The sequence below is a fragment of the Grampus griseus genome (genome assembly GCF_964374135.1).
Source record: "Grampus griseus genome assembly, chromosome: 1".
In the NCBI taxonomy this organism is placed as follows: domain Eukaryota; kingdom Metazoa; phylum Chordata; class Mammalia; order Artiodactyla; family Delphinidae; genus Grampus; species Grampus griseus.
Window position 1 is genome coordinate 111730328 of NC_139017.1, and position 27896 is coordinate 111758223.

The window sequence follows — 27896 nt, forward strand, 5'->3', positions numbered from 1 at the left end:
TTACTTATAAACACAGCCAAGTCTCATCCCCCAGTGAATGCTCCAGGTTGCTGCCTGTTCTGTCATGCTGAGGTGAAGGTGAACCAGAGAATGCCATAACTCCCAGCCTGGATGACTCTGACTGCAGTAAATTTCTTTTCTAAGTAAGTAGTTAGACCTGAACAAAGATATTGATTGTGCTTCCTGCCCCAAATTTAAAGGAATAATATGGTGATTGAGGTCTATCATTATTGTAAAAGAACTAATATCTCACAGCTTTGGTTAAAGGTCTATTCTGAGACTGTACAGGAGTGAGGAAAAATCAACGTTCTGCTGGTGGATAGGGTCTTCAAATCATGAAACCGTTACAGAAAGATGGTGGACATTTTAAATTAGCAGATTGCATTATAAAATAAATTTGTGTGGTCCCTCCTCAGTGAAACAATCATTATAAGCAACCCGTAATACTGTGAACACAGCTATTTGAATGTTTTATTAAACAAAAGCTTTCCAATCCTTTGAATTGGCATGTTGGCTTGAGATCAGACTTTGCCTCACGATTTGGAGTGTGGACGTTTGTGCTTGTCTCTTTATTGCTTTGGGGATTTTCCCAATGTAAAACCTCTTGGAACTTAACTCTCCAGCTTTGTACAGATGTACTGTAACTGAGTCTTTGTTTATGATCCTCTATCCAGTTTTTTTTTAATGGGAGTAGACAGATTAGACACACTTCTAAGGGACTTATTGTGCATTGTGAGACCTGTGTGCTTAATTGCAAAAGAGAAAACAACACCCACCCAGCTGCTTAATTTATGGATATCAGAAATAGGGCCAGCAATTTCAAAATGGAAAGTGGAACTCTCATCATTCATAAAGCTGCCAAGAGTTTCTTCTGAATTTCAGACTGAACAAGAATGTGTTTTTCTCCAATTACTTTTTCAGACAACTAAATTGAGTGCTCATGGAAGGTGCTTATTTTCCTAAGTGAAGTGATCTATATCACCAGTGAACAGGTGCAACAGAGGGAGTGGCATTTAAGACATTACAAACTTCCTCACATTCAGCTAGTATGCCTTAAGCTTAATCTAGATCCACTATTTCTAGGGATCAATAAAGGTGAGGCTCTGTGGCCAGGTTTAGTCTATTCTTTGGCATTATCTGTAAAACCACCAATTGCAATGGTAATTTTTCAGAATCAGCTAGGCCTGGAAATAAACATATTATTTCTCTAATGTATTACCTCATATAATTTTGACTCATTTCCTTCTCTACTTGGCCCAGAGCCATCAATATCTTAGAGACTCCTCAATGCCCTCCAATTAAAACAGAGACGTGTGTTGAGGATGGCAAGGGCAAACCCAATGCCAATAGCTCTCTTCTTGGTTTTGCCTTATTTTTCTCCCAGCTCTCTTTCTGACCTTTCTTTTTTTTTTCTTTTCCCACCTAGCAGTAAGTGTTTTGGGGTACGTCCTTATGACACGAGAGAGCTCAAAACGATCTCTTTCTCGATATGCCAGTCTTTCCAGAGCATTACGAGAACTCAATGGTGCTCTCTTATGAAGCTGTCTTTGAAGCCCCAAGACTTTAGAACCTGCTTCAAATAAGACTGTGTGAAACAATAAGTAATTGCTGTCTTAGAAATTAATTTCTCTTGGGTGGGATCTTGTAAAGATTTACTTTAATTATGAAAGTATTTTCAGAGGCATATAGTCTTAATGTAGAGTTTCAAGGTATTGCGAACTGATGAACTTCAGCATGAAACAATGTCAGAAGAGTAAGCCATGAGAAGTACCTGTCAGCATTAAGTAAATGGAATCAGAAGAGAAAACACATACACAAAGAAAATGTTGTTTTTGAAAATAAAAATGTCAATGTGCAATGATCCATTTAGCAGAGGAATGCCATCCTAAATTATTCCACTAGAGTATCTGAAATTCCCGAATGCAACAGATTTTTGGTTACTATTAATTGAGTCTGGATTCACGCCCACAAATTGAAGATAACATGTTTCTGTATCTCATTACTAATTCCTTTAACAAGGTTTCCTCTGAATATTTTTCACATTTTAAGACTTTTGGTTACTGAAATTCCATTTAACAGAATAGTTTCGTAGAGGCACTTCAGTCTTATCCTGTCCAAGTAAGGACAGGGATGCAGCTCTTTAATGAGATGTCCCAATTGTAATTGCCACGTGTTTTCGCAAGGGGCCAGTTTTGCATAGCCACATTTAGGTTTATGAGGAGAGAATAGCATACTTCTGTATACATAAAGATGTATACATCATAACAACTTGACTGTATATCCAGAAACCCTCTAGAGGACAAGGTGTTTGTTCACTCAGCTAGATAAGCTAGAACCTGAAGGGAAGACATGAATCAATGGTACCTACTTTAGCTTAGATATATTGTATTTGGTTTTCTGAATTACTCATAGACTAAGCTCCAAGTTGGGATACTCCTATATATGTACTTTAAAAAATAATTATCACTAGGCTAGGAATTGTGAGTCTCGTTCTAGGTCTGTCACTAGTTAGCTTTAGAAGTGAAGGCAACATACAGCTTCTCAGATGATTTATTCGTTCCCTCATACACAAGATAATAATAATAACTGGGGACTTCCCTGGTGACACAGTGGTTAAGAATCCACCTGCCAATACAGGGGACATGGGTTCGAGCCCTGGTCCAGGAAGATCCCATATGCCACGGAGCAACTAAGCCCATGTGCCACAGCTACTGAGCCTGCGCTCTAGAGCCCGTGAGCCACAACTACTGAGCCCACATGCCTAGAGCCTGTGCTCCACAACAAGAGAAGCTACCGCAATGAGGAGCCTGTGCACCACGATGAAGAGTAGCCCTTGCTGGCCTCAACTAGAGAAAGCTGCGTGCAACAAAGAAGACCCAATACAGCCAAGAATATAATTAATTAATTAATTAATTAATTTTTTAAAAATAGAACTTCATTAAAAAAAATAATAACTGGCTTACATTCTTAACAGGGTTGGTGTGAAGATTAAATGCTACCATACAAAAAAAAGCACTTTAATAAAAGCACCATCCAAATATAGGACCATTATATATGCCCAAAACAATCTGATCGTTGGATTGTCACCCCAATTTTTATAAGATTTAAACTGGAAACATATACTAGAATATTAGAAAGGCAACTTTTTATTTGATCTTAAAGAGAAGCCAATGGGAAGCCTCATATGGTTATGACACATTCATTCAACAAGTCTTTACTGAACTCTCATTTCTGAGCCATTTTGTTAATTGTTGGTTAAAAAGTGATTAATAAGTCATATAAACTTTCCTGCATAGAGTTTAGAGTTTAATGGGGAGCTGGGTATTAAGCAGATAATTACACAAAGACTTATATGACTGAAATCATGACAAAGTGTTATAAAGGAAGAATACATTTTGAGAGCATAAAACAAGACCTCAAATATAGTTCAGGTTTTGGTGAAGGTCTCTAAGGAAATGACATTAGCTGAGACCTAAAAGATGAGTAGGAGTTACTCAGATGAATGAAAAGCATAAGATTACAGTCAGAGAAAACAACACGGATGAGATCTTGACACATAGAAAATAAGGGGCAGAATGTAGCTAGATGATATTAGAAACATAGGGAGAGGTAAGATCACACAGGAACCTAGACGTCAGGGATTTGGAATAAATGGAAAATTATAAATATGGGCATAAATAAATGCAGAATTGCAAATATAAACTAATAATTTCTTTTTATCCAAGTACACAAGTAAGAATGTATTATTGCAGCCCTTACCCTGGATCGGTGATTTTCACACCATGCTCTCTGGAATCCTAGACTTCTCCAGAGCTGTCTCAACAGGGGCCTGCAGTGGGCTAGGTGCAGGGAGGACCCCAGGCCAGGAGCATCACGTGGCTCCACCCACAAACCACCCTACTCCTTGTCACCAATCTTAGCTTATATTTTGGGCTTCTGCATAAGAATCATTGGAATAAGGATTCCAAAGTCAAGGAAGGCAGGAAGGCAAGGAGAGTAGAGAAGGAGAGAGAGAAAGTTACTATCTTCCATGAGCAGTAATGTTATTTATGTATGTTATATATGGCCTTCATCCACATTTTCTTCTTTTTTGCATAGAGGAGTTGGTGTTTTGTTTTCCAAGAGCTTATCAATGTTTTCTCTTCTGACTGCTTGCCCATGGATCATCATATTATATCAGATCATTTGTCTTAAAATGGGGCCTAACTCGCTAGTCCACAGGGCCTCGGGAAATCTGTGATGCCTCAGAAGGCAGGCTTATAAATACTCCCTTTATGGAAGGGAGAGCCTGCTTCTTCCACTGGGCGATACTAGTTTGCCTTGACTATGGTGGTACTTCAGCAGGCTCTGCTTTCTGAGGTTTTAAAACCTTTTTATTACAGCTTCCAGGGCTTTGTTCAGGATGGCTGATGGTGTTCTGAGACCTGGAGAGAGGGGAATATCAACCGTTGTATGTACTGTACACCAGAGAAATCTGGATGCCGAGCTCAGAGTCCAGACTGAAAAACACACTGTGAGTGACCGCCCACTGGCTCACAGGGAGCAAAAGAGACACAGCCTTGCCCTCCTGTCCTCACACTATGTTCTGTCCCTCAGGTTAGCTGAATGAAGGCTGACACTGATATGAAATGGATGCAGACCTGGCAAACTTGTAAACAGTAATAAAGGAAGGCAAAGAATAAGACTTCTGTCCCAGAGGATTCAATCCCAGAATCTTCAGAGGGAGCCAATCTTGCTGATCTATTTATTATTTTCTATCTACCTGTTTCATCCCAGGTAGAAAGCTACTTTTCATTCTCTCTCTACCCAAGCCAGCAAGCAATCTGGCAATCTCATGCCAAATGATACATTTCTGAGGCTGCCAAATGTTAACACATATTTTGTGGGAAAAAGTTTTTCTAAAATTACCATTTCTAGTTTTAACTTGTTAAAGGGGGAAAGGCATTACAGCAAGCAAGGAGAGAAGGTCATGTTGAAGCCTAACTTGGAGAAACTTCCACATGGAACTTGGAAGTCATTCCAGGATCACCTGCTTCATACTAAAACAGTCCAAGACCAGTTATGAAATCCGACCTGTGTGCTGTAGTTTTAATATCTCAGTAGGAAATATAACCTAATTCACTCTTGTGGCAGAGAGTGGTGGGCTCACCCAGTGTTGAACATACCACTGACATTTTTCAGCTTCCCTCGAAGGTAGGTTAGGGCCACTGACTCTTCTGGCCAGTGGGTTGGGAGCTGAAGAGATACTCTGATCTGACACACTTAGGGGTGGGTATAAGTTCCACACAATCTCTCATCTGATTCCTGAGCCCTTGTTTCACAATCCTGCAGTGACCTTCCTGTTACCACAGGGTACCCCATTGGGATATCACCTGGGCTACCTAGACTGTATCAACTAATACAAACCACAGAATGAAATTAAGGCAAATCTTCACTTAAACCTCCTAACCCTTCAAGCTCTCCATCTACTCACTGCCGTATTTCTCTAGGTTATGGTTCTCTTGTGTCATGTGATTAACTTGAGTTCTATTCACTCTCCTGAGCCTTGCTTTCTTAAGGATTACCAGCGAGTGGGCTGGGAATACCAACCAACTATTTCTTCTTAGTCTTCATCTTTTTTTACCTCCTTGGAACATTCGGCATTCAGCATTGAAAACTGCCTTTTCTTCCAATTCTCTTTTCCCTGAAATTTTGCAAGTCTACTAAATCAATTAAACAAGAAGTATTTGTTGAGCAACTTCATACACTAAAACTGTCTATGGCCCTTGGACTCTGTTCCTTTATACTTTCCACTGAGATATCTTGTAGCTCTATAAATAGACTCCTTAAGCTTCAGTTTTCTAACCTGTAAAGTAAAAATAATAATGTTCTCCCTTTCTGTTGCTATGAAGATTAAATAGATTAAATGAGGTAGTATTTATAAAGGAATCCATGACAAAGTATTAAATATTGGAATTGCAGAGTCAATCTCCCTTACTGCTGTTGTTGTAAAGTGAGAGCTATTCCAACACTTCAGATCACTATTTGCAGTCTCACCTTTCCAGCAACTGCCAGTCTTACATTTTTAATTTCTAAGGAACATTCCAAATGCAATATTTACTTTCACCTCAAGTTGTTTATTAAAAAAACAAATGCAATATTCATGTTCACCTCAAATCTGATAAATAAGTCCACAAATCCACAATATGTCCCCTTTGAAACCCAACATTTCTTAAGTTTGTATTTCTGCCAGTGGTATCATTACTAACCCAGTCATCAAGGCTTGACACTTAAGTTTCATTTATTGAAGTCTCCTACTGGTATCTGCTTTCCATTTCAGTTTAGTAAGACAGTAACTGAGCAGTAACCCTTGCAATGTTTGCCTTCAATTCAAAATTGAATCAGATACAAGCCCTGCCTTCAGGTTGAAGAAGTATTGAATGGATTTGTCAAAAGAACAAGATGAACACAGTCTGAAGGTTTAGCAAAAGAAGCCTGTACGTTACTGCAACATGAGGTTGCAGTCAAAAAGATAATGACAGCCTTTCCAAGAACCGGAGATACTAATGAGATGGAAGAGAAATTTGGGTGGGCTTAAGGGACTGAAGGTACTGGAGGGCTACAAGGTTGTTTTGCTGTTGTGAGTGAGTGGGATAATAAAGTCAAAGAGTCCTGGGTACTGACAAAGGGCAGTTGTAGCCATGGGAGAGGACTGTTAAAAGGAAAAAAGTTTTTTGAGAAGACTGAAGTTAGGTGTGAGGTGCACTTTCCATGTGGAGATTGAAGGTGTCCATGGTGGTAACAGGAGTGGTGGTGGAGAGGAGGACTAAGATGATGCCAACTTCCTCAATAAGATGTGGTAGCTGCAACGTAACAGAAGGCAATTGGAGATGTCTTCATCAGGCTCAGATGGCATGAGCCTCAGGGTGACATAGCACTAAAGAGGCAGTGGGAGAGGTGGGAGAATGCCCTTTGTGAACAAATTCCAGACCTGCATCTTTTTGTAATGGCTACTACCCTGGACCTTGTCATCCACTGCACTATAAAGTGGAGTACAATTAAAAATTGGATGGGTCCTTTCAAGAGGGTTAGTTGCTGAAGTAATGAAGTAACTGAGACAGCTCCTTTTAAGAGTTTCTCATATAAAAAGAGGATTTTAGCATGGATTTCAAAGGCATATTAGAGAGATTTCTTGTAAATGTGTGAGCTATTAAAATTATTTACCTTAAATAAATCTCAAGAGTCTTCTTCATCGCTTCCAACTTACACAGGTCACTAACGAAGACTAACAGAGACCACCCACAAAGAAAGCTAAACATTTTATTGGCTCCAACTTAGTTGTGTGGATAGCATCCAAAAACTTCCAGCCCCTTCAGATTTCACAGGATTGTGAATTTATGTAAACCACCGACATTCTGAGGTTAGTGGTGCAAGGAATAAACAGAGAAAGTTGAACAGATAATTCAAGCTGTGTAGCAATTTGGAAAAAGTAGTTCTATCTCAGATTAATAAAATGGAAATTGTGCTTCTAGAACTATGTTGCTTCCTGTTACTGCCAAATCTCTTTTGCATTTGTATGATCAAAAGCTCATAATCCTGTTCAATGCACACAAAATTGGATAATAAAGTTCTCCAAGTGTTATTGTTAGTATCTGCTCACCAATACCATCACAGAGGGAAAGCTGCATGCATATAAGATGTTACAATATTATAAACTTCTGACTCTTTTTAATACTTTCTTTTCACTGTTCAAAATATGTCTAAATTAAGAATTGAAAAGTCATTTCTATCAGATAGAATATAAGCACATCTATCATATAAATTAGTAATGTGACTAGCTATTGACCGTATGGGAAAAAATTGAACTGCCATAATTTGTATTTTTTTGCATGAAAAACTGAAGAGAGGTTTGGCTACAAAACAAATAGCTGTTCTAAAGTGGCTTTTTTTTTTTTTCTTTTCCTCCACGATGTTATGTTTGGGCTGTGAAGTAGTGTTATCATCTATTAGTGCCATAAAAGATTGTGCGTGAGGATGGGAATGTGTTAGGGGGAGGGACAGAAGGCTGATGGTGATTAACAGAAATTGATAATACCATATTGATTTTCATTTCCTTTCTCATCCCCAAATTTCCATAAGACAGAACACAAAGAAAATCCCATAAAGACAAAAAATTATGCACATAAACTCTCTCATTGACTCCAACTGCAGCATATTAGAAGAATCTTAAGAGCAAATGTTTCCTTTGGAACATTAAATTGGTACAATACCAAGTATATTTTTTTATGAACCCTTAAAACAATAAATGACTCATGGAAATTCTAAGAAGTGAGATGTAAGCGGGGAGAGAGAAATTCCCTCCAAATTCAGCTTTATCTGAATTTCAAAATCTTTTGACTGGGAGAGGGGTTAAACTTGTCTCTCAAAAAGGGAATATAGTACTTGAAAAGCAAAAGAGCGGGGCTTCCCTGGTGGCGCAGTGGTTGAGAGTACGCCTGCCGATCAGAGGACATGGGTTCATGCCCCAGTCCGGGAAGATCCCACAGGCCGCGGAACGGCTGGGCCCGTGAGCCATGGCCGCTGAGCCTGCGCGTCCGGAGCCTGTGCTCCGCAACGGGAGAGGCCGCAGCAGTGAGAGGCCCGCGTACCGCAAAAAAATAAATAAATAAAAAATAAAAATAAGAGCAAGTTTTGTTTTGTTTCTGGAGTTATAATAGAACTTGAGAAGTTTCCTAAATTTCAACTTGAACAAACCTACTCAATGGACGTCATTCTGGTATCGAGTACTGCAGATGGAAAGGGGGAAGGGTGAGGAGGGATGTGGGGAATGGCATTCTGTCATGTATCTCCTGTTCAACATTACTGAATTATTTATGTGCCAGTTGCTTGCCACATGTTTATCATATAGATTACGTGTATACCTTTTAGACAATGAAGAAAAACAGATATAATTTCTTTTTCATCTCACTCTAGAGATGAAAGAAGATTTGTAATCATTAAAGACATGTAGCTGTGTCCTAAAATAGCTTAGGTGATGTTAAACCAAGGAAGCCTGCATGTCAGATGCTGGTATTGACATTATTCTGTGCCACTCTTATTTTAGCGTCTCTAACCATTCATTTAATTCTATCCAAAAAATCAATGCCTTTGCTTTATTGTAAACACAGTATTTAGCACCCAGGTTAATTCTTTCCTCTAATTCCAGCATATAGAAAGGAAGGTTTCATGTTTAAGATAATTTAGCCCACAGAAATAATCAGTTTACAAAAGAAAAGACTGAAAAATTCCTTTAAAAAAATGTTTTTTTTTTTTTAAATACAAGATATTCACCATAGAAAGGAGAAAACAACTAGGCAATATGAGAGAGAAAGTGGAAAGAAACAGAGAGAGGCCTGAACTGATATAATATCTTAGAGTATTAAATTTTTAATCTCTTACCAGGGCACGCAATTCCTCTCTGTTGGACAGTGTCATCCTAATGCAACCTTCCAATATCCTGATAACTTAGTGTGACCCACAGAGCTTCTCTTGGTTATGTGGAGTTTTCTAGAAATCTGGGTCCACAGTGAGAAATCACTACACTGAGTTTCTCTTGTTGTCAGACAAAGGGTAGGTAATTAACTTCTTGGTATTTGTTGCTCTCCCCTCAAGTTTAGGATCTGTCTTTTTTCCCTTCCTTAAAAATTATGGATTCTAAAACATGCTGGATAAATTCATCAATAAAATGTGTTTGATGTGGAGACACAATAATATTTATCAGTTTTACATTAGTTAAGGTAAAAGGAAAGCCTCAAATATGAGATTATTTTGACATTTATTCTAAAGGTTTCCAAAATTTCCCATGTTTTTCATGAAGGAAATTTAGGGAGTAGGGAAAGAGAATGATAATGATTAATAAAAGATAGACTTCAAACAGTATTTCAAGGACTAAAGTTATTAACTCTTCATTAGTATTCAGAAACCCCACTGGTTTAAAGTGAGTTTCCTTATGCAACTGGGGCTGTGGAGCACAAGGGCCCAGGAGAAAATGATTAAATAATACAGCACATGCTCGAATGCACATGCAAACATTTGGCTAAGGATGTGTATGCTTTCCTGCCATCAGAGTGTGATATTCCATAGACCTACCATACGGCTCCATTATGCAGAAGGATCCACTAGAGAACTCCTGTTACGCGGCAAAGCTGAAATGTCTGCCTCTTTTATGCAGGCAATATTCCATTTTAAAATGTTTTCCAATCTGGCTCAGAATCACCCCCTCTGTGAACCAAATGTGTTCGTTACCAAATATTCTCCATGGTTTTCCTCCAAGGACTGACACAGCCTCCAGGTGTTAGCAATGACCTAATCATATAAAAGCCAGAATATTTATCTACTCTTACCCCCAAGAAAATATGGATCTGCTTCCTTCTTAGTCTACTTTGCCTCAACAGTCTTCATGTATCTGCTGATTATATATTTGTAAATCTCTCCTTTTATCTCCCCAACAGATGCATGCTGTGATGAGAAATACCGAAGCACACATTAGAAGCAATGATGGTTATCATCCTAGCAGAGGCTGATGGGCTTCCTCAGATCTTGCCATGGAACCAATGGAATGCCAGAAAATGATTGGCTGGGGAGTTCTTCCACATTGTCAGGAGTTTTGGAAAAAGGCTGTAAGAGAATGATGAGAAAAAACCTGGAGAATGGCAAATGCTTCAATGAAGCAATCTGTTACATTCCTCCTTGCAGAGAGGGATGCCTGGCCTGAGATGAGAAGAGAAGTAATGGGACTGAGAGAAAGCTAAGGAAATAGAAACTGAGGAGAGCAGCACAGAAAGCGAAGATTTATAGCATGTATCATAACCACTTTCTTATTTTGAGCTTCTCCTCAACTTAATCCAACTTCTACGTTGGATTGAAAATTTGGTTGAAAATTTATTATTTCCCTTATATATTTGTAGAAAACAGACCAAAAATGAGTAAAAAAAAAAAAAAAATGGAGACAGAAAAAAGAAGACAAAAATGCAGGGGACCAGGAGTCCAATTCCTGTTTCTCCTGCTTCTGTCAGACTAAGTGAAACATTTAAAATCATCAGCAGATATTGGCTGACCCTCATCATATTGAAAGTGGCTATTCAAACCTTTTAGAGAAGGACCTGGTCTTTGACCAAGGTACAGCATGTACTAATAGCACTTTGGGGACAATGGCCTTTCGATGACCATCAGGTACCAGTGCTTCTAAATTGGCCAATTTCATGTGTCTGGAGGCCAGAAGACATACAATCACATAAGAAAAACACTTTAATCCAGTCATTATAAGGTAGGAGCAGAACAGAGTAGCTGAGGTATTTATGGGGATAACTGTAATTTCAGCCTAGCTTCATTCAGTCAAGAAGATTGCTTCCAGTCTACTAGAAAACACTTCCAATAAGCTTGAATTACAACCTCAGTATCGCTCCATCTGTGAAATAAAGAGATTTCCTCAATGTCATAGTAACGTTTACTATCTAAAAACTGATAAATATCTTCCCCTCTAGAAACAAATAGGTTGTTTAATTTTAATCTCTTAGCAGACTGGTAGCAACAAAATTGGTTTTGCATTTTCTCTTTTCATTTACTTTTTGGCAATTGATCACTGGCCTTAAAAAGATGAGAAGATAGATTTTAGTTGCCATCTTCTATGGTGGTTTTCATTCATTAGTTTTCTTTTCTTCTTTCTTTCACCCTCCAATCTCCGCCTCTCAGGTTACATCAGCTACCTCTCTTACCACAAGCTCACATAATTCCTGTCGTGAGTCTTTGCAACATCCAATTTGTTATGATGTACTATGCATGCAAATGTAATTGCAGAGGAGGAGTTAAGCAGAATGACAGCTTAAAGAGGCATGTTTTTTTGACTCTGTCATTCCCAGAAAATAGCATGAAGAGATCTGGGACAACTAGATGTTGTGATGAAAACATTATAATGTCAGGATATCAAATTAAACAACAGAACTCTCCTACTGAATCAACATCATCTGTCAAAGGCAATGAGAGCCCCAAACAGAGAAGAAAGCTATATGAAGTTGAGGCCATTATTTGTCCTAAAATCTGCCTCTAATGTTTACATTGTGAAAAATAAAATAAAAATTGTGCTTTCAGCACAATACTTTTGAGTGAGAACTGTATAAACTTCTTTTGTCACACTATATAATTAGTTATTTTCAGACCACTTAGTTTGTGAAAAGTCATATTAACAAAAAGAGTAACCTAGAAACTAACTCAATAAATCTTAATGGCACTAACCACAATCTTAAAAATTAAGGGATTTTACTTTGATCTTATGTCTAAAGAAGAAAACTACAACGATATGGGAATAACTTACTCCTTACAAATCAAGTATCGCAGAACACGACATATCCATTAAAAGATGGATAACAGGAGTTGTTCCTTGAACTACAGTGCTAGAAAAATCATCTACAAATTATTAGTTTAAATTGCCAATAGACCTCTGAAACATGGTCTCAAATGGAATCAATTTGTATGAAGTAGATTTCAGACAATACATTTTAACTTCAAAAAAAATTCATTGTCCTGATGCTTACATGGTAAAAAATGAAATGGGAGCTTCTTCAGACTGACTCTTGACCTGGAACACCTTCCCTTCCAAACCAGGCTTTTCCCCTTTTCATACCGACCATTACACATACTCATTATTTCTGGAGACTCAGAGAGGTTTGGAAAATATTCACAGAAAGGAGTTTATATATATGGGGGAAGAGTCTATAGCTGTGTAAAAATAGAACTAGTGAGCAGGTCTAATTGGTAAGAAATGTTTAGCTACACAGGCTAAGTCCATTGTCATGAAGGTTCATTCCTATCCTGTTATGATTTACACATTTAGGGACAATCCAAGATGAAGAAAAAGTGCTCTCTCCATGTGTAGTGGAAGATGGCAAGGAGAACATCTTCTTAGGATGGATGCTCAAGCAGAAACCCTGGCCTAAAACTAGAGCTCAGTAGAATTCTGGGATTCACGTTGGAGACCTGGTTCTTGCCTTTATTTATTTCTCTATTTTGAGAATTTGTTTGTTTATTTATTTATTATATTTTAGGACAGGAGTCAGTTTTATTTTCTTTATCAGCCTTGAAGCCAGACTTGCACAACACCTTTGTACTTGGGAAAATGCAAATCTTGGGGAAGAGCCAGGCAAGTCTTGACATTGTACCCCTCCCTGCTATTCACATCCCTGCTCAGCCTGAGAGACAGACTCCTTCTGACACTAGCCTGGGATGCACATGAATACAAGGTGGAAACCAACTGACACAGTGACCTGTACTTTCAACACGTCTGCTGCTCTGATAACAGTGAAGGAGTCCAGCTGGGCTTCCACTTCCTTTTTTATTCTTATTTATGGAATAAATGCTGTCCTAATAAATAATCATTAAGGGAGACTGACTTTACAACTCAAGACAACTTCCAATAATGTTAGAACTAATTCTGTAGCTCAGATTAGCTTCGAAGAAAGGGCAGTTCAGACAATACATCAGCACTGTGCGACCTCATCAGCATATTAAGGAAGTGATGCAATAATGCACTGCACTGGATTGGGAGCAGGTAGAAGGAGACTCTTGGATGGCTTGGGATCTAAACCATTGGACATCACCCTGTGTGAAAACAGAACTCTGCCACCTAGACTTCTGATTGTCTAACAACCGTGTACCCTTCTCCTAAATTCAGGTCAACTTTTGACCTAAATTAAAGTTGGTCTTGCCATCAAAATCTAAACTAGAGACATAGCTTTTTAAACCTTAGAGGTGATGGCTATTCTGGGCCCCCAGGATGGCCCATCAGAATGCACCACTGAGAGAAAGGGACAGTTGGGGTGGGTTATAAAAGTATCTTTATTTCCTCTTTTCTCAGTGTATCTATCACTCTGGTTCCAGCTATGTCCATAACAGCCCCTCCAGCCTTTGTGGGACTCCTGCTAGCTAATTTCTTCACCCATCCATATCTCCATCCTCTTGGCCAAATGACTTCCACACTACTTTCCCTGACTCTCCAATAAAAATTAACTGACCCATCAGTGATTTGCTGAGTGTGACTCTGTGAAAGCCTCTACCACCACACTACCCTGAAACAGCTTACTTGCTCCTCCAGTACTCAGACAAGTCTCAGGGGTCCAAGGTTTGCTCAATTATACCAAATTGTCCTAATTCCAAATCACGGCCTTAGGATTATGACAGAAGCAGAGGAAAGGAAAGTAGGAAAAATTGTAAAAGATCCCAGCTATAACTGCAGGTGGACAGGGAGAAAAGTAACAGCAGCGTAATTTAAAGAAGTCTGTCCCCTAAATGCACAGATAAATGATTTACAAGTCACAATTTTAAATCACGCTGCCTAATGTTACTGAGAAGTGCAAGAAATATAAACGTCTATAAGAACATTGATAGATTCTGATATTTAACACATATTTTAGTTAGAATGGTTCTGCCACTGGTATCAGTAGGGGGAGAAAGAAAGCTCTTTCTTTTAATAAATGGTAGTTGGACATCCATTCGGACAGTGTGAAACACCAGCTACCTTTAAGAATATTCATCACCTACCTTGTTAGACTTAGATGCCATCTTGTGCTGGGAGGCAAACTGGTGAACTCTGTGACTTCTCTAAGTCCTTCATAGGCCTCTGATTTTAGATCTTTGATTTTCTATTTATGATCTTCCAGGGCAGAGGAATGGAGTTGATTTATTCATATTAAGTCCATTGATATATTTTGAATAAGGTACAGAGGAGGGTTTTGAATGGCTTCTCACTCATCTGAAGGCCTGTGACCTGTGAACTGCCTCAAGGCTCTCTCTTCAACCTCTCTTCAGAGTATTCCCAACCTATTCAAGCTCTTTCTTAAACTCTCCACTCTTTCGAGGAAGATATCACTTGTAGTACTTATGGAATGAGTCTATCTATTACCGAACATGTGTCTACTTCTGTAATTAATAGGTATCTCTAATGAATAAGCAGACAATATAGTAAGGACAGAGCTCCATCAAGAATATCTCAATGCTCATTGAACATCTGTGATCTCAGTGTATAAAGTACATAGCCCCCAGGTAACACTATCCTCTGAACTGAGTTAGCTCACATTTTTTTCTGAACCCATCTGTACTTGTGAAGTAAGGGCTTGATTCAACAAGCCCTATGTGCTGCATACAAAGGGCTTTCTACATTTTGGAGTGGCCACTTCACATCTCCCACTCTAAACTCATAGACTCCCAACTGTATAACATGCATTCCTTTTTTATTCCTTAAAGGAATTGCAATTCTGCTATGATTGTAGTAATTTCTCTGGAAAGGCTATTTCTTACAATTTGAGAAGAGAGTCCTTTTTTTCCTCGTCTGGGGTGCTGTTGACTTTAGAGCTTGTGGTTATGCTGCGTGCAAGGTGGTATGAGTGCCTAGTGGAGATGGTATTGCAGCTCCAAATCTACCCAGAAAAGCCTACCATGGGTATAGGCTTTTCAACAATTACCAGTTAGTTGGACTGTAGAAGCAAGTGGCTATATTCCTTCTGCATTCACGCAGTCAAGTTTGTTTTAGTAAATCCTATAAGAAATAGAGCCACTTAAGAGGTTTTTTGAGAAATAATACCCACAAATTGAAATGAAATATCCCTATTCATGAAAATAATCCTTTTACAAGATGATTTTGCACTAAAGAAGAGTATTTTGTTTTGTAATTTGTTTTTGAAAACATAATTTGGAATTGTGTGATGGAATTTTGATCAAAAATATGAATAAGTTCTCTGAAAGTAACTATAAATCCTTATATGCATTCTATTTCAATAGTAATTATTTCTCTCAATCACAATGTTACATGATTCTTATTCTTACAGATAATACAAAAAGCTACTGTGAAACAACTGTATTGACAAAACTTCTCAAACTTACTTTTTAATTTTGTGACAAAGAAATGCTAATTAAAACAAATAAATGTATATTCTCTGTTTCGTTGTTGCTGTATTCCAAAAAGGAAAGGGGAAAAAGTAAATCAAGAAAGCTAAAAAGCATTTATTACATATCTATTGTGAATATGGCACCAGAGTAACATGTGTGAATACAGCTCATAAAAGGCTTGTCCAGGGAAAAACACTGCCATCCTAAGGTCCCCTTTATTACCTCTATTAATGCTGGTAATATTAACAATATATATTAGTTATGATAATATGGACGCTATAGCAAACCATCAATTTTATGACTTAACCCAATAAAATTTAATTCATGACTCACATAACAGTCTAATTCCACGGTCCCTGGCTAGCATGCAGCTTTCCACCTTCTAATTTAGAGACAAAGGCATTTTAGACCTTTTAGAGACAAAGGCTCTGCCTTCTCCAAGGGTCTTGGAAGGGTCCTCTTTCAGCCAGACAATGGGAAAAGACAAGAAATGCCATGTACAAGAGACAGTTAAGGATCAGGTCTGAAAGTCATGCTTATTTCTGCTTACATGCCATTGGCTAGAACTCAGTTATTTGGCCACATCTCAATGCAAAGGAGGATATAGGAAATATAGCTATGTGCCTAAGAAGAAGAGGAAAGAGACTTGGTGAGCAGCTAGCCACATAATGACTTAGTGGAAAGAACACTAGATGGAAATCAAAAGTCATAATTTTAGACTTTGTGGTACTACTAAGTAGTGTATGCTGTAGAGTAAGTTTTTAATAGTTTGGGGCCATAATTTTTGCATAGGTGAAGTTAGTCATGATATTCTGATTCTGAATGAGAAAAGTAGGAGAACAAATTCATAGAAGCATAGTAAAGTTGGAGGAAAAATAAAATTACAGTTGTTATAAAACAGAAAGTACTATAATATCTGCCTAAATCATATTTTCTCAAGTTTCACTGAGGTATAATTAACACACAACAAAGTGCACATATTTAATGGTATAGTTTAAGTTTTGACATATACGTACACTCATGAAACCATCACATCAAGATAAACATATCCTACACCCCTGAAAGTTTTCTTCTACTGCATTATAATCTCTTACACCCTACACACCCATGCCACCATTTCTAGGCAACCACCAATCTACTTTTTGTCACTATAGCTTAGTTTGCCTTTTCTAGAATTTTATACAAATAAAAATATACTTTTTTGATTGACTTCTTTTACTCATCATTATTTGGGGATTTATCCATGTCATTGTATACATAATCAAAAGGTTCATTCCTTTTGATTGCTGAGTAATATTCCATTGTATGAATACAACATGATTTGCTTATCCATTTATTTGTTGGTAAATATTTGGATTGTTTCCAGGTTTTTGTTAGTATAAATAAAGCAGCTATGAACATTTGTATATAACTATTTCTATGGACAAATGTTTTCATTTTACTTCCATAAATATCAAGAGGTGCAATGGCTGGATCATATTGTCCTTTATTTCTTTTTTTCTATTTTTTCTGCCTTCTCTTGGGTTAACTGATCAATTTTTATGATTCTATTAAATCTTTCTTATTGAATTATTGTTTATATTTTTAAAAAATTGGTTGCCATAGGACTTTTCAATATGCACTTTTAAGCTATCTGAATTTACGTTCAAATAACACACCACTTCGGCTGCAGTGTTAGGATTTTATAAGAATACAATCCCAATTTCTCCCTCATATTCTTTGCACCATTGTCATATTTTTAACATATACACTAAACTCACATTATATTATTAGTATTTTTGATTGAACAATCAGTATCTCTTAGAGATATTAAGCTATAAAATACATAAATATGTAAATTAAATTTTACCTTAATTTATTCATTTCAAAACTCCTCATTCCTTCTGATTGATATCAAAATATCTGCCTGAAAAACTTCCTTTAAAATGCTCTATAGAGTACATCTACTAGGAATGAATTCCCTCCATTTTTATGTGTCTGAGAAAGTATTTCTCCTCCACTTTTAGAGGATTTATTTTCTGGGCATAGAATTCTGGGTTGACTGGCTTTGTTTTTGTTTTTATTTTCTTTTAGCGTTCTAAAGATATTACTTATCTTCTTGCTCTTATGGTTTCTGATGAGAAGTTGGCTGTAATTATTATCTTATTCCTCTGGACATATGTATCTTTTTTGCTCTAGCTGCCTTCAAGATTATCTTTCTGTTTTCATTTTCAGTGGTTTAAATATGAAACTCCTAGCTATGGTTTTATGGTATTTATCATAATTCATGTTCTCTTAAGTTCTTGGACTAGTTTGCATAATGTCTGTCAATAATTTTAGAAAACTTTCAGCTGCATATTTCTACTACTCCATTCTCTCTCCTTTTCTCTGGAACTCCAATGGTGCCTACATTAACCTTTTTTTTTTTTTTTTTTTGCAGTACGCAGGCCTCCCACTGTTGTGGCCTCTCCCGTTGTGGAGCACAGGCTCCGGACACGCAGGCTCAGTGGCCATGGCTCACGGGCCCAGCCGCTCCATGGCATGTGGGATCTTCCCGAACCGGGGCATGAATCCATGTCCCCTGCATCGGCAGGCGGACTCTCAACCACTGCGCCACCAAGGAAGCCCTACATTAACCATTTGATATTGTCCCACAGCTCTTAGATGCTCTGTTCTGGGTGGCTTTTTTTTTTTTCCCCTCCACTCTTTGTACTTTCTGTTTTAGTTTGCATGATCTGTTGACCTTTCTTCAAGTTCACTGATTCTTTCCCTGTCTGTGTCAAGTCTACTGATGAGCCCGAGGAAGACATTCTTCAGCCGTGTCAGCATGTTTTTTTATTTCATGCATTTTCTATTTGATTATTTCTAGCTTCTTTCTCTCCCTTGAAATTACCCATCTGATCTTGCATGCAATCTAACTTTTCTATTGGATCTTTTAACATATTAGTCATAGTTATTTTAATTTTTCTGTCAAATAATTACAACATCTATGTTATAACTGAGATAACTAGTTCTGGTGATTGGTTTGTCTCTTTCGAATGTTTTTCCCTGTCATTTTGGATGCCTCATTATTTTTTGCTGAAAGCCAGACATCTTGTGTAGGATTGTAGATACTGAGATAAATATTTTTATGCTTGGAAATGTGCATATCTTTTTTCTGATAGCCTATTAGCAAAGGGTTTATGTTAATCTATTCAGAAGTTGGGCTGTGCTTGAGATTTGCTGTTGCTATGACTGGCCTCGGTTCACCACAGGCTTCAAATTCCCTCAGTGATAACTTGGGTTTATGGTGTGGGATGATTGCCAGTGATGATTTTTAAAGTATTTGCTCCCCCCTTCATATTGTGTTTTCCTAGTGCACTTCCCTTCAGAGAGAATCTGTTCCCTGCAGCTCTTTCAGCTGTATTCCACTGTTATTTTCACTCAACATTTGTTAGCCTGCTTGAGTGTGGGAGAAGTAAGGGGTCGTTCTCTAAAGTTTTGATTAAGACAATCTTAGACTGATACAGTGTCTATGAGTCCAGCCAGGGTGTATCCTTCACAAGCCTCCTGCCCCTCTTCCTACTGTAGTGTTGAACCTGGAACATATTCTGCTCCTCCCCATGGGTAGTACTTTTTTAAAAATTCCCTTTCCTAAATTACAATGGGTTTCCACCAGCACCCTAAAGTTCTCTGTTGCTCTTCACCACCACCACCTACCCTCAAAGATTAAGTCTTTTGATCTGAAAGAGAAATAGGAAAAATGTTCTGGGTGAAGTTTTGGCAGTGACTGCTCTTTTCTTTCCCCAAAGAGCACCATGAGTTAAACCCATCTCAGGACTTGCCCCATCATTCCTGTTAGTGTCTTGTGGGGTTAAGGAAAGAGTGTGAGAACACTGTAATATGTGAAGTCCTAGGGGCTTTCCACTTTCATGTCAGCCCACATTCCACCTTTAGTAATTTGTTAACAATTTTTAGCTGTAAATTCTTACTAGCTTTTATAAGAGCCAGTGATATCTGCCCCAGGTAAACAAATGCTTGGCTACTATTTCTCTCTGCCAATGCCTCACTACTCCCAAGATTTCCCATGGCAATTCTCTGGTAAATTCAAGAAAAGTCGTTAATTTGCAGTTTGGTATTTTTCTTATTACAAGGTTCTTTCCAGATGTCTCCTTCTCCAAAGGTGAAATAGAAGCTGACCTAGTTATAGAAATCCTCCTTGACAGTTTTTCTTCTTTCAAAGTGTTGCTCCACTGTCCTCTCACTTATATTGTTTCTGACAAAAAAAAAAAAATCTGCCTGAAATCCTCTTATTGTTGTTGTTTCTCTGTAGATCAGATCTTGTTATCTGACTGCTTTCAATATTTTCATTTATCATTCATTTTAAGTAAATAGATTAGTTTGTGTGTTGATATAGTTTTTACTTGGAGTTCATTGAACATCTTTGATCTGTGGGTTTATAGTTTTCATCAAATTTGGAAATTTTTGCCATTACTTCTTCAAATATTTTCTGACCCTTTTCCTCCCTCCTCTCCTTTGGGACTCTAATTATACATACATTGAGTTGCCTGAAGTTGTCCCTCAGCCCCCTGGTAACCTGGTTTTGTTGTTGTTTTCTTTGAATCCTTTTTCCCCTGTTTTTCATTTTAGATAAGTTCTGCTGCTAGATCTTAAAATTAACTATTCTTTTTTCTGCAATGTCTAATCTGCCATTAATCCTATCCAGTGTACATTTCATCTCAGACATTGCAGTTTTCATCTCCAGAAATTTGGTTTTGCTTCTTTTTTATATCTTCCATGTCTCTATATAACATTTCCAATCTTTTCTCTAGCTTTTTGAATATATGGAATATAGTTATAATAACTATTTTAATGTCCTTGTCTGCTAATACTAACATCTGTTTCAGAGCTGTGTTGGTTTCAATTGATTAATTTTTCTCCTCATTATGGATCTCATTTTCCTGCTTCTTTTCATGGCTGGTAGTTTGTTGATTGCATGCCAGAAATTGTGAATCATACCTTGTTGGGTGCTGGATATTTTTATATTTTTCGAAAATTCTTGGGCTTTGTTCTGGGATTCAGTTGAGTAACTTGGAAACAGCTTGATCCTTTTGGGTCTTGCTTTTAAGATTTGTTAAATTAAAGTAAAATAGTAATCTATGTCTAATTTTTTCCCTCTACTGAGGCAAGACCCTTCTGAGTGTTTATCCAACTCTGTGAATTACATGATTTTCCAGTCTGGCTGGGGAATAAGCAATATTCTTGGCCCAGTGTGAGCTCTGAGTACTGTTGCTTCTAATGCTATCAGGTAGTTCTTTCCTTGGCCTCCAGCAGTTTGCTCATGCATATTTGCTGAACTTTGTTGATTACTCAAGGAGGACTCCCTGAAGACATCTAGAAGTATGTTTTGTTTGGTTGGTTTGTTTTTGCTCACCTTGGTCTCCCTAAATTCTCAGCTGCTTCTCTCCAACTCAGGAAATCTGCCAGGCACTGCCTGGGTTCTCCCTCCATGCACTGCAACCTGAAAATTCTCTTAAGGCAATAAACTGGGGCAATTATAGGGCTTATTTCATTTGTTTCCCAATTCTTGAGGATCACTGTTCTTCATTCTCTAATGTTCAGTGTGTTGAAAACACTAGTTAATATATTTTGCCTACTTTATTTCAAGTGACAGACTAAATCTGATGTCCTTTTACTCCGTCCTGATTGAAAGCAACAGTCTTAAAACATATTTGAGTATACAAAATATGGTGAACCTTTCCAGAATACATAACCTCTTCATTAGAAACACCCATGGCATAAAGTACTCACGATGAAATGATGGCATGTTATACTTTTAGCATTTATAACAGATATCTTATTTTGTTTTATTTTATTTTGTTTTATTTTGTTTGCTACCCAGCATTCCCTTTTTATGCTACGACATTACATCGAAATTCCTCTGGAGACTCTGCCTTCCTGACTAGTTCATGTGGTTTATTTGGGGCTCCATTCCTAGTTTAGATAAGTAAAAAATAGTATTGCAAAGTATTTTACATTTTGCATGTCATGAATCAGGTGAAGCAAATCTTCATATGCTTAAGAAACATTTGTAATTTCTTTTTGATGAACTGTTATTTCATATTCCAGATCCATTTTTTCTTTTGGATTGTTTATCCCTCTCTTAACAATTTCTGTAAGCTAACTATGTAGTTTAGAGATTGGCCCATTTGTCTCATATACTGGTTGCATTGATCTTTTGTTTACCCATTGAGTTTTATCCTTGCTTAAGGCATTTTTTTAACTCAGCAGATGATCTTTATTTTTATGCAGTATATCTTTTCATTTTTGACTTCTAGATTTTTAATAATGGTTAGGCCTTTCCTACTTTTATAAAGGATTTTCCCAATGTCTCCTTTTAGTACTTTTAGTATTTTATTTATATGACCTCTTAAAAATTAGTTTCTAAAATTTGTTAAAATCTTTCCCAAATATTTCAGCCACAGTGACTTATTTCTGAATGCTACCAGTACTGATTGATCCACATCTTTTATTATAATTATTTGCTTTCTTAATATTATAGCAGTATGTTTGTATATATGTATGGCAATATTATGGCTTTCTTAATATATATTATATTATGGCATTTAATATCCCTCATGGTCCCTAGCTAAATTATTATATAAGCTCAGTGACAATACACAAATTTTCTTCCTTTATGTCCACAAAGTCCTAGTACAGAACACAACCTGCTAAAAACTAGATGTTGGTGCCAAAGTAAAAAGGAAGGTATTGTGTTCACCATGTTATTAAATCCTCAGCATGTTTTGTTAAGTGGTACACTTCTAAAGATTGCTCAATTAATATTAAAAAATTCTGACTATGTGCATAGTAATTAAACTCAATGTATGCCATCTTTGTGCTATAATAATAATAATTTGAAAAATTAATAGCATATAAACATGATTTACATGACATGTATGAAATGATAGTATATATTTTATAATAACAGTACTCCTGTCATAATTCAATGGTTTAATTTAAACTTTACAATGACTTTCACGGTGACTTTTCCTATGATTATATTCTGGTTTCTTCAAGTCATATAACATGATCTCATTTGATGCCTATGATTTAAAAATCATTTTTCCTCATCTTTCCTAAAATCCTGATTTTCTAAATATTATGTATCTTGAATAAGTTACATAACTTTCCTGAACCTATTCACCTACTTGTGTATGGAAATAATAAGATCTTTGTTCAAAACTCAAGAATTAAAAAAAAAAAAACTAAACAAAAATGCCTAGTACAAAGCCTGGCATATAGTCAGTGTTCATAAAACAGTATTATCATCATTATGATTATCTCTATCATCTTTGTTTTTTCTTTTAGTTATTTTTTAACCTCTTTAACATGTGTGCTTTCTTTCCTTTTTTAAAATCTTTCCTTCCTTCTTTCGATTGTTTTTTCTCTAATGTGCTCACTTGCTCCAATCATTCTTCACTCTTCTACTCTGAGTATAGCCTGTACTTCATTAGACATCTTAAAATATTTGGAAACATAATGTGCTTTACATACATGCTCAGTTTTAACTTTTTTTTCCTGTATGAGATAAGCATCATCTAAAAGAGGCACAACAAATTTAGGCACAGAGCATGAGCCCTGAGTCCCCAGATGCAAGAAGTGCAATTCTCTTTCCTTCTCCCACCATTCATCTCTTCTCTTCCAAATTCCCCTTTGTCCCTTTAGACCTGTCACAGATCTAAGCAGAGAACATTTCTTCCAGTGTGGAAAAGTACCATAAAAAGCCCTCAGGTCTGCCACATCATAATCTTCACATGGAGCTCCATGCCATCTTGTACAGAGCCTTGTCAGCCACCTCTGAAACTATTATCTTGAACGATGAATCATAAAAGTAATCACCATTTGTTAAATATTTGCTACCAAGCAAAAATTTTAAAGTTTTATGTGTGTTATCTCATGGAATCTTTGACAACACATTGAAGTAACTTTATAACCTATTTACAATGATTAAACTAAGGCTTAGTGACGTTAAATAATTTACCCAAGGTCACACAGAATGTGGCACGCACAAGATTGCATATGACTCCAAAATCCATGCATTCTGCCGAGAAAACCAATTCTATATTTTAAGAAAAGTACATTCACCATGTCACTTGACACTTTTCCTCTCAAAACAAAAATCTAGTGAGAAGACAAATACTCAAAGATTAGCTTTGTACCTAGAAAATATCTAAGCCATAGTCAGTGAAATGATCTCTGGACCATAGGCAGATATCACAGAGTAAGTTAAAAAACAAATGCTTCAATGAAACAGAATTTCCGGGGGGTGTTGAAAATGCTCTTTGGATCCACTACAATATTTTACTATGGGTACAATATATTTTCCCTTCAATTGTGAAGTGGAAAAAATGTCAGCTTTGCTTTCATATTTTTTTAAGTTCAGGATGGTCAAATATCGAACTTTGGACCCTCTCAGTTGATAAGGTTTCAATATTCCTTGAACTCCTTTTATAGTATGAACAAAATGAATTTCTATTGTCTGTTGTTCTAAACTCCTGCCTGTTTTTTTTAACTCTGTTTTTAAATTAGTGATTTTCACTACCTCATGCAATCTTCTAAATTACATTTTAGAGTGCTGGCTATTAATATTTTAGGTAGCTTTGATGTTTTACTTTATAGTCTTCAATTTTATTTTACATTTCACAGGTTCCTAGTTGCAAATAATCCTACAGGCAATTTTCTCACACTGCAACTATTCCTTGAAACATATGCTAATGCAGCACGACACTTGCAATACTGGGGGTTAAGTTAATCACCCAAAATGAGTTGCATTACTGTCAGCAGTGTATAAAGACATCCCATAGTGAATTACAAGGAAGGCTAGCTTTAAAGCTGCATTTCAAAAAATACCCAAAGCTGGAGATGAACAAAAATAAACATTTATTTCAAAGTCCATTGAAGTAAAGAACCAAACATTTGTTATTTCTGGTCTCAAAAGTTACCCAGTATAAATAAAGGGATTCATAGCTTTTTCAAAATTTAATTACCAGGAAAACCCTTATAGACAGCATACTCTGTCTCTGGGCAGGACAAACACTGCAGAGCAGTTTCTATCTTCAGATTTGTCAGCAGATAAAGGAAGAAATCACTATTTTCCTCTCTGTTTGGCTGAACCACATGCCAGCTCTAAAATCCTGGGGAGCAAATTGTGATCCTCTGCTCCATCAGCGAAAGTGACACTCAGGGCAACATCACAGGCTAAACATGATTTTGCCAAAAATCACTAGGCAGTACATTGTGCATGTGTTCACCAATTTCTTTCCACTGTTCAGTTATTACTTGTGCTTTTAGTATGGATTAAATAGGAGATTTAAGGACCTGCCAAATACATGCCCCTTTCAAATCTCTGAAATCCAAGTTGCTTGTAATACTATTTTGTATCAACTTCATAACAGTGAAGGCACATCCAACCACCCAAATTTCTGGTCTGTAATATTCCTTACTTTATTCTTGGGAGAGATTAACGATACCTTGCTGCCACGCCCAGATTCTCCACCACACGGCATCTCTGTTTCCTATACGCTGTCGTGCATACAAAGCCAAGAGCAGCCATCGCCGCCAGGCCTGATTCTGATGGGTGGCATTGTATGCATTGCCACAGCTTTTTTCCATATGGGCAGCAGATTAAGGACTTTCAGGAAGCTTTAATCCTTTCTGTTAGAGGGTACTCCTCAGTCAACTGACTGCTCAGAGGCCAACTGAGGTACAGTTGCAAGCTGCATTTTAAAACAGCAGCAAGTCTGCACTTATGCTGATCTAGATTTCTCTATTCTGTCTTGCAAAAATATTGAAATAAGATTTAGCTGCAATGTTGTGATACGCATTTTTATGAGAGAAGAAATCTATTGTGAAAAGAGCATTACTTCACTTGAAAAGATCAAGAGAGAGGGGAAAGAATAAAGGTTTACCAGGAACATAGTATTTATTTGCCATGCATATTTGATATGAGTTCATTAATATGCAATAGAAGTGTCAACATAAAGTGCTGTTTAGATCAAGCTATGAAAACAAATTTCCCTGGTATTAACGCTGGAATATACTAAGCTGTGGTTAAATATAAGCCTTATTTACTATACGGTTAAGAAATATTTTATTGACTATTGTTAAATAACCATCTACTTAGCCTAATTGAATTTGCCCTCTATTTATAAGACTGATGGTTTGAATACTATGACAGTGTTCCTGGTACTTTTACACACCATACCTTTGCCATTACATGATTTTTCTTTTCTCATCCATTGACATTCAATAATTAGCAATTATCACCAGTCCATGCTTAATTTGAGAGTATTTTCTCAGTCTCACCGGACCATGATCAAAGCTATATCCAGTGAGGAAGCAAAGTACAGAAGCTTCTCTTTAAGGCACACTTGCTATAGAACTGGATAGAGTACGTCTGACTGCATCACAGCGTGAAAATCCACTCCCTGGCACAAGGAAGCGTTTCATAAGACAGAGTAGACTCATTTGAGTCTCTTCGGGGACTTGAATTTAAACATAGATATTTTGGATTAAAACGCAGATACCTCAGGCAGAAACAAGCCTGGGTTGTCTTCCCAGCACGTTGCCGTCCTGACGGTCATTAACATAAAGCAAAAGCACCAAGATAGGAGACTATTATTATCCTCATGTCTCATGCAATATGCAGAAAAGCTAAACCTGCTGTAATTAATACTGACCCTTTCTTTACTGGTAGCTGTCACAGAAATTGTTAAGGAAGAATATCAGGAGAACAAACGCAGAGTTGAGATTTTTTTAAACCTAGGTTTTTGCCTTACAAATGATTTCTGCCACTGTTCTGGCCTTAATTCTTTGAGGTAGTAGAAATAAAACCATGAGTATGAATGTTGCCATCAGGATCTATAAACACTTTACAAAACAGAAGAAAAACACTGGGACTTATTCAAATTCATACCTAAGATGTCTGAACCACGTGTCACCAGCAAAGCCCATTGACAATTCCCTGAAATGACAATAGAATCTGGGTAATAAAGTCTGACCTTTTTTTTTTTTTGCTTTTCCTTTGTGTTTAGTCTAGTTTCACTTGCTCGTAGGGTATGATGTGCAGAGGCCTCGCGCTCGGCCGGCCCTTCAGACCAGAGTTCCCTGTAGGAAACGACCGCACACAGGCTGTGCGCAGAAGAACCACACACGTCACTGCAATTCAAGATGGCGGGGGTGGGTCGCGTGCAGACACGCAGCTCCCAGCACTGGGATCTGGAGCCTCAGCAGCGCAGCTGCGCCTGCTCTGCCAGAGCTCCGCCCCCTTGCCTCGGACAGAATCCTATACAGCCGCCCCGCCCACGGCCTGTCAGAAAGAGTGCATACTTAGAGCAGGGAGTTCCAACCTCTCCATTCCTTGATCAAAGATAAAGCTTTCCTTTGCTTCAGAACCGAACTGAGCCTCTTTCTATTGGTTCGAACAACACAGAGCAGGAGCTCCCTTGTTGGGGATCAACTCTAGAGGGTGGGTAACACATGTACTGAAATGCCATTTCTCTGATTAAAGTTAATAATGCAAAAAATATGGATTTCAAATATTCTTAATTTTAATGCTATATTTTTAGTTTATTGTTTTGTGATCTCTGAAGCAACTATTAATGGAGCTCTTGACACGAAGTCAGAAGTATTAATTTTTAATTTAGTTTTTAATTTAATGACCATGTATATCTTTCTTTGGGCTCCCTTTATTCAGGCTTTTAGATGAAAGGGTTTGAATTAATAACTATTTTTAAAGGTTCCGAATTCAAAAAAAAATGGGTATAAACTCTAAAATTAAGACTGGGTTCAAATTATATGGTTTCAGTTATCTGTCATTCTTCTTTAATAGTTCTCTGCAAATTTCCCACTGCCACCCAAACTAATTCCAGGTAAGGAGTTTCATGTCATAGTTGGGCTCTGATAAACATGATGATTAAAATATCAAGGTTTTCTCTCTAGAGGGAAAAACAAGGTTTTCACATAAAACTAGACAACACACA